Below are 14,758 nucleotides of genomic sequence, written 5' to 3'. Positions count from 1 at the left end.
GGAATTACGCTGACAACCCAGTTGGAGAGACAAACAGCTTCAGAGCTTGTCCATGCAAGTTGAGGCAGACAGCAACACAATTCGCCTACACAGGCGAACTGAGCAGGTGCACGGCCCCAGGCTCAAGCTGTATAGCCCATCAGGGTAGGAGGCTGGCAGCGACTGCAAGTAGGCCCATCGATCAGCTGGAGGACACTTGTCGCTTCCCGGCACAGCCTCACTGTACCAGAATGAAGTAAGTGCGAACTGTGTAGCGCAATCGGGATGTTAACGACAATGGGTTAGTTATAAATTGCTGTCAACCTTTATATCGGAGATGAGAGGGAGGTAATCTCCTTGGTTTGAAGCAAATAAGTTTCCTGAAAATAGGTTACAGAATTGCAGTAGGCAGAAAAGATTGGTTAGTTTCTATCGAGTTTATTCTCACATATACTCATGTGAGGTGTTGGACCATAAACCCCTTAGTAAGATTCAGTCTATTTATTCGGACTTGCTACTTCAAGCTAATTGCCAGTACATATAAGAAACAAGTACAAAGCAATCACTTGTTCTTGGTTAGCACTGAAATCTCTCTATGTAATTGAGACAAAGACTGACAGCCTCTGTTCAACACTATTCCAATGAAACTCTAAAAATCCTACTTGACCTGCAGTTCCTGAGTGTCCACCAGAATCTATCACCGTCTTCTCGTAGTTGAAGTCTTTATCAGCTGTATCGGCTGCTACGGGTCGACTCGGCCCCGCTGGCGTCTTGCTGCGGTATCTCCAAACTGCCGGCACTGGCTCTGAATCTGCATCTGAATCTCTGCTTCTAGCTATTCCGCTGCCTGGCCTTTTATTTCGTTTCTCATATACTTGGGTCCACATGAGTTAATTTGTTTCACACGACCCTTTCATTTCTAAGTGAACGGATTGCACAAGAATGCCTATGGTTCCACACGACATTCTCGTTTCTAATAGGTCGGCTTGCGCAAGAATGTCTTCAGTTTCACACGACACTTTCGTTTCTAGCTGCACACAACTTAATTTGGTTCCACACGAGTCTTTTCCACACGTGACTGACGCTTTCTCTTGCTGTATTATCGCCCTGGTGTTCCATTGTGCAATTTTGATTCATGCTGCTTCCTCTGGCAGGAAGTCAAACACTAATTTATTTGATCAACAAACCATACTTGGCAGCCTCCGCCACTTATCTTGTCCCTACGTCCTCGTGGACTATTTCTTAATGTCGGCTGGCTGTTCGCCTATGGAGCCTGGACTCTTATTATGGTCACAAAAGCAAGAATAAAAATAAAAATTTTCTACGGTCACAACACACTGTCATGCAGCCTGCCATGAATTCCCCATCTCTTCATCGCAGAGTAGCCCTTGCAACCTATGTATTCCGATCTCTGTCTTTCTCTACAGTTTTTACCATCTACACCTCCCTCTAGTACCATGGAAGTTATTCCCTCATGTCTTAACGGATGTCCTATCATCCTGTCGCTTCTCCTTGTCAGTGTTTTCCATATTTTTCTTTCCTCTTCAGTTCTGCGCAGAATCTCCTCATTCATTAGCTAATCAGTCCAGCTACATTTCTACGCTCGTCTGTAGCACCACATCTCAAATGCTTCGACTCTCTTTTGTTCCAGAGTTCCCACAGTCCGTATTTCGCTACCATATAGTGTTGTGCTCCAAAAGTACATTCACAGAAATTTTTTCCTCAAATTAAGGCCTGTGTTAGATATTAGCAGGCTTCTCTTGGCCAGGAATGTTCTTTTTGGCAGTGCTAGTCTGCTTGTGATGTTCTCCTTGTTCCATCCGTCACTGATTATTTTGCTGCCCAGGTAGCAGAACTCCTTAATTTCATCTACTTCGTGACAATCAATCCTGATGTTAAGTTTCTCGCTAGTTTCATTTCTGCTACTTGTAATCACTTTCTATTTCTTCGATTTACTCTCAGTCCATATTCTGTACACCTTAGACTGTTCATCCCGTTCAGCGAACCACGTAATTCTTCTTCACTTTCACCCACGATAGCAATGTCATCAGCGAATCATATCATTGGTATTCTTTTACCCCGAATTTTAACTCCACTCCTGATCCTTTCTTTTATTTTCATCTTTACTTCTTCGATGCACATACTGAAGAGTAGGGGCGAAAAACTAAACCCCTCTCTTACACTCATTTTCATTCGAGCACTTCTTTGTTGGTCTTCCACTCTTATTGTTCCCTCTTGGCTCTTGCACATATTGTGCACTCCTGGAAATGGAAAAAAGAACACATTGACACCGGTGTGTCAGACCAACCATACTTGCTCCGGACACTGCGAGAGGGCTGTACAAGCAATGATCACACGCACGGCACAGCGGACACACCAGGAACCACGGTGTTGGCCGTCGAATGGCGCTAGCGGCGCAGCATTTGTGCACCGCCGCCGTCAGTGTCAGCCAGTTTGCCGTGGCATACGGAGCTCCATCGCAGTCTTTAACACTGGTAGCATGCCGCGACAGCGTGGACGTGAACCGCATGTGCAGTTGACGGACTTTGAGCGAGGGCGTATAGTGGGCATGCGGGAGGCCGGGTGGACGTACCGCCGAATTGCTCAACACGTGGGGCGTGAGGTCTCCACAGTACATCGATGTTGTCGCCAGTGGTCGGCGCAAGGTGCACGTGCCCGTCGACCTGGGACCGGACCGCAGCGACGCACGGATGCACGCCAAGACCGTAGGATCCTACGCAGTGCCGTGGGGGACCGCACCGCCACTTCCCAGCAAATTAGGGACACTGTTGCTCCTGGGGTATCGGCGAGGACCATTCGCAACCGTCTCCATGAAGCTGGGCTACGGTCCCGCACACCGTTAGACCGTCTTCCACTCACGCCCCAACATCGTGCAGCCCGCCTCCAGTGGTGTCGCGACAGGCGTGAATGGAGGGACGAATGGAGACGTGTCGTCTTCAGCGATGAGAGTCGCTTCTGCCTTGGTGCCAATGATGGTCGTATGCGTGTTTGGCGCCCTCTCAGGGGACACCGCCTTATAGTAGGCACCTTCAGTGCCGGGCGGGAGGGTTTGCGTGCTTCGGTGAAGTCGAGAGCTATGCCGGCGGTAGCATAGTTACTGGCAGGGTCTCCCAAGCCGGACTGGTCCCGACAGAGGAGCCAGACAAAGTGTGTCCCACAACATAGGGCAGGGAGGGCTCTAGAGGCGTAGTGAAGCCAGCTTCCCTAGAGGAGTAAACCTCATACAAATCCTGGTCCTCCAGTTTGGGGGTTGGGCATGGGGCTAATAACCCCATACTGTAAAAAAAAAGAATATTACGGAAATTCAACAGAAGCCTCGGAAACTGGATGGAAAGCATGTATCACGACCCCGGCAAAGGAAACGGATAAAGGATCTAACAGTAGCATCATGGAATGTGAGGACAATGCTTCAGCCTGGAAAGATGAAAGAAATAGCTAATGAAATTTTAAAATTCAAATATGATATTGTAGGGCTACAGGAAATAAGATGGCAGGGGAATGGGCAGATAGATAAACCTGAGTACTCGTTGGTATATAGTGGACCAGAAGAAAGAACAGGCCAACTTGGAACAGGGTTTATAATAACTAGGGAAGTTAGGAAAAGCCTTCTAGAATTTGAACCCATAAATGAAAGGATGTGCAGACTCAGACTAAAAGGTAAATTTAGGAATATATCAATAGTTAATGCACATGCACCAACAGAGGAAAAAGAGGATATAATTAAAGAACATTTCTACGAAGACTTGGAAAAAGTATACGGTGCAGTACCTAAATATGACCTGATGCTAGTAATAGGAGATTTTAATGCAAAAATAGGGAGGAATGAACATCTGTATGGAGTTTCTGGAAAATATTCACTACATGAAGAAAACAATGAGAATGGAGACTTATTATGCCAATTCACAGCAAGGAATAATGTGATTATTAAAAGTACCTGCTTTCCACATAAAAGGATCCATCTGGGAACTTGGAAGTCTGCAGCCAATGGAGTAGTCAATCAGATTGATCATATTTTAGTGATTGCACGCCACTCCACGTCAGTTACGGATGTACGGAGCTGCAGAGGACCAAACTGTGATTCAGACCACTTTCTGATAAAATCAGTCTTGAGAGAGAAACTGTCACTAACAAATGGCAACAGAATGGGAAAGATGATGAAATGGAATACAGACAAACTGAACATCCCCGATGAAGTAAAAAAATACCAAGCAACACTAAGCAGAAAGTTGAGCAATGAAGAGACCACAGAAGGAGTAGATGGAAGGTGGAACAGGTTTGAAAAAGCCATTAAGGATGCTGCAGAGGAAATAATAGGCATAAGCAGGAACAGAAGAACCCAGGAGTGGTTTGATGAAGATTGCAGGTCAGCAATAGAGGAAAAGAACAGGGCAAGAACAAAAATGCTACAGAGAGAAACCAGAAATAATGTGGAACAATATAGAGAATTAAGGAGAAGAGCTAACAGACTGTGCAAGAGAAAGAAAAGAGAGTGGAATAAGAAGAAATTTCAAGAACTAGAAGAACTAAAGGAACGGAGTGAAATAAGAAAGTTCTATCATGCCATAGGCAAAATGAAGAATAGATTCCAACCAAAAACAATGGCCTGTTCCAGTAAAGATGGGAAAATGATAAGGGAGGAAGAACAGATAGTGGGAAGATGGGCAGAATATTTCAAAGATACACTAAGCACCAGCCTAGAAGATGAAGAGACAGCTGCACAGGAGGGAAGAGTGGAGCTGGAAGTAGACAATGAAACCAATGAGGCAAGAAAACCAACACTACAAGAGGTCTCCCAGGCTGTGCACAAGTCAAAAAACAATCGAGCCCCTGGGGAAGACAGCATAATTGCTGAATTAATAAAAACTGGTGGTGAGGCTGTAATAAAGGAACTGCACACATTAATATCAGATATATGGGAAACAGAAACTATGCCAGATAATTGGAAAATTGGAATAATAGTCCCCATTTATAAGAAAGGGGACAGAACAGCATGTGAAAACTATAGAGGTGTAACACTCCTAAGTACAGCTTATAAGATCTTCACAAGTATATTAAACGAAAGGATACGGAAGTGTGCAGAAGGCGTACTAGGGGAATATCAGTGTGGCTTTCGACCGGGCAGAGGAACAACTGATCAAATATTTGTGATAAGGCAAAAGATGGAAAAGTTCTATGAATATGATATAGATCTGCATTTCTTATTCATCGATTTCAAACAAGCCTTTGACAGCATAATTCGGCAAGAACTATACAGAGTACTGAAAGAAGTTGGTATATGTGCTAAATTAATAAGACTAATCAGAATGACAATGACAGAGACAAGAGCAAAAGTAAAGGTCCTTAGCAGAACAAGTGAGAGCTTTGACTTTAATAAAGGTGTGAAGCAAGGGGATAGCCTCTCCACTGTCCTATTCAACATTGCCCTGCATAGTGCAGTAAATAAAATCAACAAAAGAGGCACCATATTTATGAAAACTAGCCAGATATGTGCATACGCTGATGACATTGCTATAGTAGGAAGAAATACCAATACACTCCTAGAAACATACCGGGCAATGGAAACAGAAGCCTTAAAAATTGGCCTCATAGTAAATGTAAACAAAACAAAATATATGGTAATGTCACAATCTGAGGCCAGAAGAACCCCTAAAAACCTAAACATCAATGGGAAATGCTTCAATGGAGTGTCCTCTTTTAACTATTTGGGAGCCCTAATAACAAATGATAACAGTATTGGAAAGGCTATAAGGGAAAGAATACAAGCTGGAAACAGAGCTTACTTTGCAAATATGCAGCTTTTCAAAAGTAGCCTTGTTACAAGAAAAACTAAATTGCTAATATATAATTCCCTAGTCCGCCCAGTTATCACATACGGCTCAGAGGTATGGACATTGACAGAACACGATAAAAATGCTCTAAGAAGCATTGAGCGGAAAATACTACGCAAAATCTATGGGCCAATAAGGGAGGAAGAAGGCTGGAGAATACGCTACAATGCTGAATTACAGGAGTTAATACAAGGCAGGGACATAGTAAAATTTGTTAAATCACAGCGAATACGATGGCTAGGACACTTGGAGAGAATGGCAGAGGATAGAATGCCAAAGAAAATGATGAAAGGTATGATCCATTCAGTTAGGCGAAAAGGGAGACCTAGAAGAAGATGGATCGATGAGGTAATAATGGATATCAGCAATATGGGAGTCCGGGGGTGGAAAAGAGCAGCAAATAACCGAGAAGTGTGGAGGAAGATTGTTGAAGAAGCCAAGGCTCACCAAGGGCTGTAGAGCTACTGAAGAGAAGAAGAATGGAGACGTGTCGTCTTCAGCGATGAGAGTCGCTTCTGGCTTGGTGCCAATGATGGTCGTACGCGTGTTTGGCGCCGTGCAGGTGAGCGCCACAATCAGGACTGCATACGACCGAGGCACACAGGGCCAACACCCGGCATCATGGTGTCGGGAGCGATCTCCTACACTGGCCGTACACCACTGGTGATCGTCGAGGGGACACTGAATAGTGCACGGTACATCCAAACCGTCATCGAACCCATCGTTCTACCATTCCTAGACCGGCAAGGGAACTTGCTGTTCCAACAGGACAATGCACGTCCGCATGTACCCCGTGCCACCCAACGTGCTCTAGAAGGTGTAAGTCAACTACCCTGGCCAGCAAGATCTCCGGATCTATCCCCCATTGAGCATGTTTGGGACTGGATGAAGCGTCGTCTCACGCGGTCTGCACGTCCAGCACGAACGCTGGTCCAACTGAGGCGCCAGGTGGAAATGGCATGGCAAGCCGTTCCACAGGACTACATCCAGCATCTCTACGATCGTCTCCATGGGAGAATAGCAGCCTGCATTGCTGCGAAAGGTGGATATACACTGTACTAGTGCCGACATTGTGCATGCTCTGTTGCCTGTGTCTATGTGCCTGTGGTTCTGTCAGTGTGATCATGTGATGTATCTGACCCCAGGAATGTGTCATTAAAGTTTCCCCTTCCTGGGACAATGAATTCACGGTGTTCTTATTTCAATTTCCAGGAGTGTATATTACCCGCTTCTCCCTATAGCTTACCCCCTAGTTTCCTCAGAATGTAGGAACATCTTGCACCATTTGACATTATCGAACGTTTTTTCCAGGTCATCAAATCTTATGAACTTGTCTTGATTTTTCTTTATTCTTCCTTCCATTATCAACTGCAATGTCAGAACTGCCTCTCCGGTCCCTTTACCTTTGCTAAAGACAGACTGATCGTCATCTAGCACATCCTCAATTTCCTTTCCCATTCTTCTGCATATTATATTTGTCAGCAACTTGGATGCATGAGCTGTTAAGCTGACAGAGCGATAATTCTCGCACTTGTCAGCTCTTGCTGTCTTCCGAACTGTGTGGATGATATTTTTCCAAAATTCACACAGTATATCGGCAGACCCATACATCCCACACACTAAGGTGAATAGTTGTTTTATTTCCACTTCCCCCCATGATTTCAGAAATTCTGATGGAACACTATCCATCCCGTCTGCCTTATTTGGTCTTAAGTCTTCCAGAGTTCTTTTAAATTCTGATTCTAGTAATCGTTCTCCTATCTCTTCTAAATCTATTCCTATTTCTTCTTCTATCACATTGCCAAATCTTCCCCCACACAGCGGCCTTCAGTGCACTACCCGCTCTCTCCCCTGCATTTAACAGCGGAATTCCCGTAGCACTCCTGATGTTACCACCCTTGCTTTTAATTTCGCTGAAGGTTGTTTTGACTTTTATATATGCTGAGTCAGTCATACCGACAGTTATTTCTTTTTCGATTTCTTCACATTTTTCAAACAGCCATTTCATCTTAGCTTTCCTGCTCTTACTATGAATTTCATTCCTCAGCGACTTGTATTTCTATATTCCTAAATGTCCCTGAACATTTTTGTACTTTTCTCTTTCACCGATCAACTGAAGTATAACTTCCCTTACCCACGGTTTCTTCTCAGTAACCATCTGTGCACCTATGTTTTCCTTTCCGGCTTCTGTAATTTCCCTTTTTAGAGATGTCCATTCCTTTTCAACCGCACTGCCTACTGAGTTATTCCCTATTGCAGTATCTACAGCCTTAGAGATCTTCAAGCGTATATCTCCATTCATTAGTGCTTCAGTATCCCACCTCTTTGAGTACTGATTCTTCCTCACTAGTCTCTTAAACTTCAGCCTACTCTTCATCATTGGTACACTGTGATCTGAGTCTATATCTGCTCCTGGATACGCCTTACAATCCATTTTGTGATTTCGGAATCTCTGTCTGAACATGATGCAATCTAACTGAAATCTTCCCGCATCTCCCGGCCTTTTGGGAATATATCTCCTCCTCTTGTGATTCTTGAACAGAGGATTCGCTATTACTAGCTGACATTTATTACAGAAGTCAATTAGTCTTTCTCCTCCGTAATTCCTAGTACAGAACCCGTATTCTCCCTTAACCCTTTCCCTTACAACCACATTCCAGTTCCCACGACTACTTGATTTCCATCTCCCTTTAAGTAGTGATTACCCGTTCAGTATCCATATGTCTTTCTCTATCTCTTCATCTTCCAGTTGCGACATCGGAAGGTATGCCGTAACTGTCGTTGTCGGTGTTGATTTACTGTCGATTCTGATGAGAACACCCGTATCACTGAACTGCCCACAGTGACCCACTCTCTGCTCTTTCTTCCTATTCTTAACGAATTCTACTCCCGTTATACCATTTTCTGCTGCTGTTATTACCCTATACTCATCTGACCCTAGATCCTTGACTTCTTTCCACTTCACTTCACTGACTCCAACAATATGACTGAGCCTTTGTATTTCCCTTTTCAGATTTTCTAGCTTCCCGACTACGTTCAAGCTTCTGACATTCCGCTCCCCGACCTTTAGAAAGTAATCTTTTTGTAGGTTATTCAGTCTTTTTCCCTTGGTCACCTCCTCCTAGCCAGCCCCCTCCCAGAGAACTGAATTGAAGACTATTTCCTTTTGTGCCAATGTAGAAACCATCATGACGCATTTTTAATTACAGGCCACATGTCCTGTGAATACATAATATTTGTCTTTAACGTAGTGAGTCCCATGGGCTTCTGCATACTCACGCCGTTATCATTGCTGATCCTTCCACCCTACCCCAAAGTCAACAGACTGCCCCGAACCTCTGTTTGCTCCTCCACACTCTTTGACAAGGCCGTTTGCAGAATGGAAGTGACCTCTTATGTCGGAAGTCTTCGGCCGTCAGTGCTGATTATTATTCAATATTTAAGCGTTGGTGGGGCTCTAATCCGGGGCGAGGACGTTTTGATACTGATCCAAGTCGCTACTCCTGGACTGGTACATACTCGTATGTTAAGTAAATAACTCCTTATGAATGCAGTGGGCTACTCCTTAGTTTATGAACCCTTAACAAATGACACAACTGCTTCATTAGATATGACATGAAGTTGGTGCCCTGGTCCATGATTATCAGCCGGCCGCTGGTGGCCGAGCGGTTCTGGCGCTACAGTCTGGAACCGCGCGACCGCTACGGTCGCAGGTTCGAATCCTGCCTCGGGCATGGCTGTGTCTGTTGTCCTTAGGTTAGTTAGGTTTAAGTAGTTCTAAGTTCTAGGGGACTTATGACCTCAGCAGTTGAGTCCCATAGTGCTCAGAGCCATTTGAACCATGATTATCATTTCAGGGACACATACCTTGACCTACCAATAATTTAGCATCAAATGCGCTACTGTAGTCGCCTGTTGATTAGGAATCTCGATTATTGCCATGTATCATCAGAAATTGTCAATAATAGTCAGAATGTAGCGGTTTCCCACCATTGTCTGACTGAAAGCTCCTAACATATGTATTCTAATCATCTTAAATGGTTTGGATGCCTCCAGAAACCTCTGTATTCCTACTTGCTGATGTCAAACAATTTCTTACATAGTAAAGCACATCTTGTTTCCATGTTCCCACCATAACGTTTGGCCACTCTTCGATCTGTCAACCTACACCCTCTGTGCCCACATAACACACAATCATGTGTTTCCTTCAATACCTCCTCCTTCAATACCAGCCTGTATTTCCCCAGCCTAGCTGTCCTACATAACAGCCATTCATGAACAATGAACATTTTCTGTGTTACAAATAGCTTGCAGTCTGCGTCAGCAGCCTGCGCCTCCTGCCATTCCATAAGGCTGTGACGCATTCTTCATATTTTCAATCCATCCACGTTACCACGTTCCTTGCATGGCTTATGAATCACTTAATGTCAGATTCACGTAGTTTAACGCACACGACCTGAGTTTGCCTTAATGATCCTTCCCCAACAGTCTACTTAATGCTGCTTGGTCTGTTACCAACTTGAACTTCTTGCTGTATGGATAACGCTTGAAATAAGTGACACTGTATATCAAGTTCAACATATCTTCCTCAGTCATAAAGTAATTCCTTTTGGCCGTGTTTAAATATCATGAAACGTAAGCCACAGGATACTCCTCTTCCTGTATTTCCTAACTCAAAACATAAACTATAATTTGATTGGAAGGACTGTATGATAGGGACTGTATGACAGGATAAACTCCACTTCATAATCAGGAAAAACCGAAACAAGACTTGTTGTTAACACCTCTTTCAGTTTTTCAAATGTGGCTTGACGTTCTGCTGCCTACTGGAATTTCATACCCTTCTTTAACAAAAGCTTAAGTGATACTGCAATTTTCAGAAATCCCTAAACATATCTTCTGAAGTAATTATGTAATCCTAGAAATGACCGCAACTCCTTACTGCATGTACCAACCTGGGATCTGTCTTCACAGCCTTCCAGATAATCGTGTGTCCCAAGTAAAACACTTACCTATGGCAAGGCTTGTGGAGCATAATCTTCTAGAAACTTCTCTCAACCATTCTGCAGCTCCTCCATATTCCTTGAAAACACGATAATATCATCAGCTATACACATCTTAACTCTTAGTCTATCAACTGTTGATTTGTGGCTAGTGCATTTTTTAAACCAAACAGTATATACTGATACAGATAATGACCGAAAGGACTGTAAATTCTATCTTTGGAAAGTCCTGTGGCACTAATTCCAATTGATGGTAACCACTTTTTAGGGCTATTGCGGAAAGATACTTACATTGCCCTACGTTATCCAGAGTTTTTCTATTTTAGTTTTACTATTCATGTACCAATAATCACAACAGAATCTATGCTTCCTCATCCCATCCGTTCATCTCGTGACAATCGACGTTCTCCAGGTACTAGTACTTACATCCATTACGTCACTGTTCAATTACTTGTTGATAAATTCCTCCATAATAGGTCATGATGGGGTACCCAAAATGATTTCAGGACCCAGATGCTTTATCTCCATTTGAAACCCTGTGCTGCGTTACTGGTGTTACTGGCTATAGACCACGAGGATTGAACAGCCCCTCCAATTCTAACAACTTCTCTATAGTGACCCTCTTTGCTCCAGCAAATACTCTACTTTTGCACATAGCGCAGCTTTACTGGCGGCTTGCTTTTGTATATGGTCCACACTTGACCTGCCTACATCACCTTTGTCTAGACTGACTGAATCAGCAACTAACAACCCCTTGGCCAAACTCCATCAGTACAGAAATTATCCACACTGACGTAAACTGCTCTCTCACCATCTACTTCCTGTAAGGTACAATTTTTTGTACTCTTATTTATTAAATATGGTGATGCATACGATACATAATTATCCTGTAATGGTTCTACCACATGCAGTACGTTAACAAGTAATTCCATTTAGACTATCACCCGAAGTACTTTCTTGGTGCCTTGTGTTACACGCAAATTGAGCCTTTGTGATTTTGCCGGCAGTTTAGTTGGTTTGTCCTTCATCACAGATGAACTCTGCGACAGTATGTCACTTGCGGCAGTTTCCCCCAGCTAGAACAATGTTCCCCGCTGTGCATAGCTGAAGATCAGTTTCAGCGTGATGGTTAAACAAAAAATCCAACCCCAGGATTCTGCCATACCGTTCACCTACTTGGAGCACAACTTGCTTATTCTCCTGGACTGGTACTACCCCAGCTTAAAATCTCAACACCGCTACACCATATAATCTATAGCGTGGAGGGTTGAACTGCTTCTTACCCAAGAGCTCCAGACTTGTCATTGACACATCCAGCAAAAATCTATGCTTTTTACCATTTACAACGCTTACTATGCAACATCCTGCGCTTAGATATCTTGCAAAATCCCTGCATGCATAAAGTTACCTGTGGTATCGATAGTTCCGATGCCACAGCTAGGCTGGCAATGCGAGAGCGGACGATCTTCGCCGACTACAGCGCCCTCTAGCCGACGCTGTGCAGCTCTACGAGGGCCGCTCCACTTTCGTCCAGTTCATGAAGAGCAGACGGCCGAGAACCATCACTTGAGCTTAGCTTGCTATTGAGACTTTCTTATCTGGACTTTGGCTTCACAACAACGTGCTCACCTGTACCAAAGATACGTATTCATCTGTATATATTCATGCACCAGTAAAAACCTCTTTTACTTTACTTGCAGTACCAACGTGCTTTGCCTCACCTGCTCCTACTCGCTTCCTTTCATTCGGCCTCTTTGTCAGATTTAAGGAGCAGACCCATGCGCCGTCTTCCAGGCCCGATACAAAATTACCCATACCTGGAAAACTGATTGTGAGCTGACCACACATTTAACATTCAAAGTATAAATTTTAATGTGCACTATATGCTCTAGCTGCAGATCTTAAAGTCGAGATTTACACGAAGAATATTTTAATATGAATGGAAGGTGTCTATCAGTAACTATGTTTGAGTCAACACAGTAACTTATTCAGTGAACATATTCACATCCAACAGATCATGAAAGGCTCTGGAATGGTTTACAAACTTCACACATATAAATTCTAGTTAGTGGATTTCTATCTTTCTGCAGGTTTTCTTGACTGTGTAATATCTCTTTATATTCTACTAATTATCCCTGCACAATTCTACGAGTGAATTACGTTTCCTACTTGACCATCTATATACTCGCAGAATCGATAGGAAAAGTAGTACAGTACTATTACTATTCCATGAGCGCATAATTACTCTTTGTAATATTCTCTCTGGTGTGTGTTGAGAGCACTTCTAGGATTTTCTCCGTGCCGAATAGCCGCATTGAATAATTATAATTTTGCTATCGAGATTACTGGAAGAAAGAGATTGGAAATATATTGTATGCTAATCAGGAGAATATATACTGAGCATTTACATCAAAGGTGTGTAATGAATTTAATTATGTATGTATTCTCTAATTGGAAATTTGCACGGATGTGTCGTTTAGTTGGTAATCAGAAGGGAACTTCCGATGAATGGAAACGAACCTGCAATTATAAGATCCAAGAGATCCATTATTTCATCGGATAATTAAACTCTATCAAAGCAAACTTTCCGCTTGATCTGAGGTTTCCCGACCGACTACGCAACGCAAGAAATCCAAGACATTTTATTTACACAGGATTGCAGATCGCTTCGAATCATCGAGACTGCGGATAGAGTCATCGTCCGATTCTGATTAAACAAGTAAAGCTTAATTATAACTTTCATGAGTGACTGTGATGACTGTGATATGGCTGCTTATGATTGAGATCATTAATAAAATACTAATAACTAAATGTACTCCTCACCAGCAACTAGTATAAACACAATAGTAATTAAAATTATAACTGAATGATAAAAGTATGCCCTATCCCCTAACAGATGTATCGATCTGAACATAAATCTCAAAGTTCGTTAACCCCAAACAAGAACGGTGACTGTAAATCTGCTGTTTAATAAAGAAACTCACATATTCAGTACAGCAATGGTGGACCTGGGAGTGGCGATCGTACAGATGTGTGTGGACCAAGAACTACCCTATTCCGCCGATGCTGCTACTTATGCTCACCGCAATTATTAGAGATCCGCGGCGGACACCGCTGTTGTCTGAATGGCTCTGCCGAAGAGAAGCCGAGGGCGCACTGCCGCTGCTCGCTCCGGACACCGTTCGTGTACTAGGATGTGCGCTGACCTCCGTCTACTACGTATGCGGATGACATACACAGGAGGTGCACAGCTCCACGTCTCTTCCAATACACTCTTCTATGTGCGTGACCACCCAAAATATTTGAATTTAGTCAGTTTGATCGTATTTTAAAATTTTGAAAAAATATTTATGGTCCTTAATGAATTCTTCTACCGGATATCATATAAGTTTTAAATTTTTCAGTTAAGCTTAACCCAAAAATTTGATTTCATTGTATCAATTTTTCACAGCTACAAACGTGACTGTATTCAATACACTGGAGGTATGAATTGATAAACACCTTCAGCCACAACTTTTCGTGTTTTATTAAGTACACGATGCATTTCGGACCCTGTGGGTCCATCATCAGGTGTAATTTGTCTTAATACATGCTTTATTTTTTCTCTTGAATGAGGTGAAATGCATATTCCTGTCACGAAAAAGTTTGATGTTAGGGTATGAATTTCGTAAGTCAAAAGCGGAAAATGTGTGCGAAACAGTGGAAAAGAAGAACAGTGTAAACTTACCTAATAATCCAAGAAAAGCGCTTTTAACGTTTTAGCACCAGCATACATTCTTTTCACCATCGTTTTCATAGATATCACTTCACTTTCAAAACGATGGAGAAAAGAATGTAATCTGGTGCTCAGACGTTAAAAACGCATTTCTTGGATTATTTGCTAAGTTTATACTGTTCATCTTTTCCACTGCTTCGAACACATTTTCT

Source organism: Schistocerca americana, chromosome 6, assembly GCF_021461395.2.
Source record: "Schistocerca americana isolate TAMUIC-IGC-003095 chromosome 6, iqSchAmer2.1, whole genome shotgun sequence".
Taxonomy (NCBI): Eukaryota; Metazoa; Arthropoda; class Insecta; order Orthoptera; family Acrididae; genus Schistocerca; species Schistocerca americana.
Note: the sequence above shows the minus strand (reverse complement) of the source record.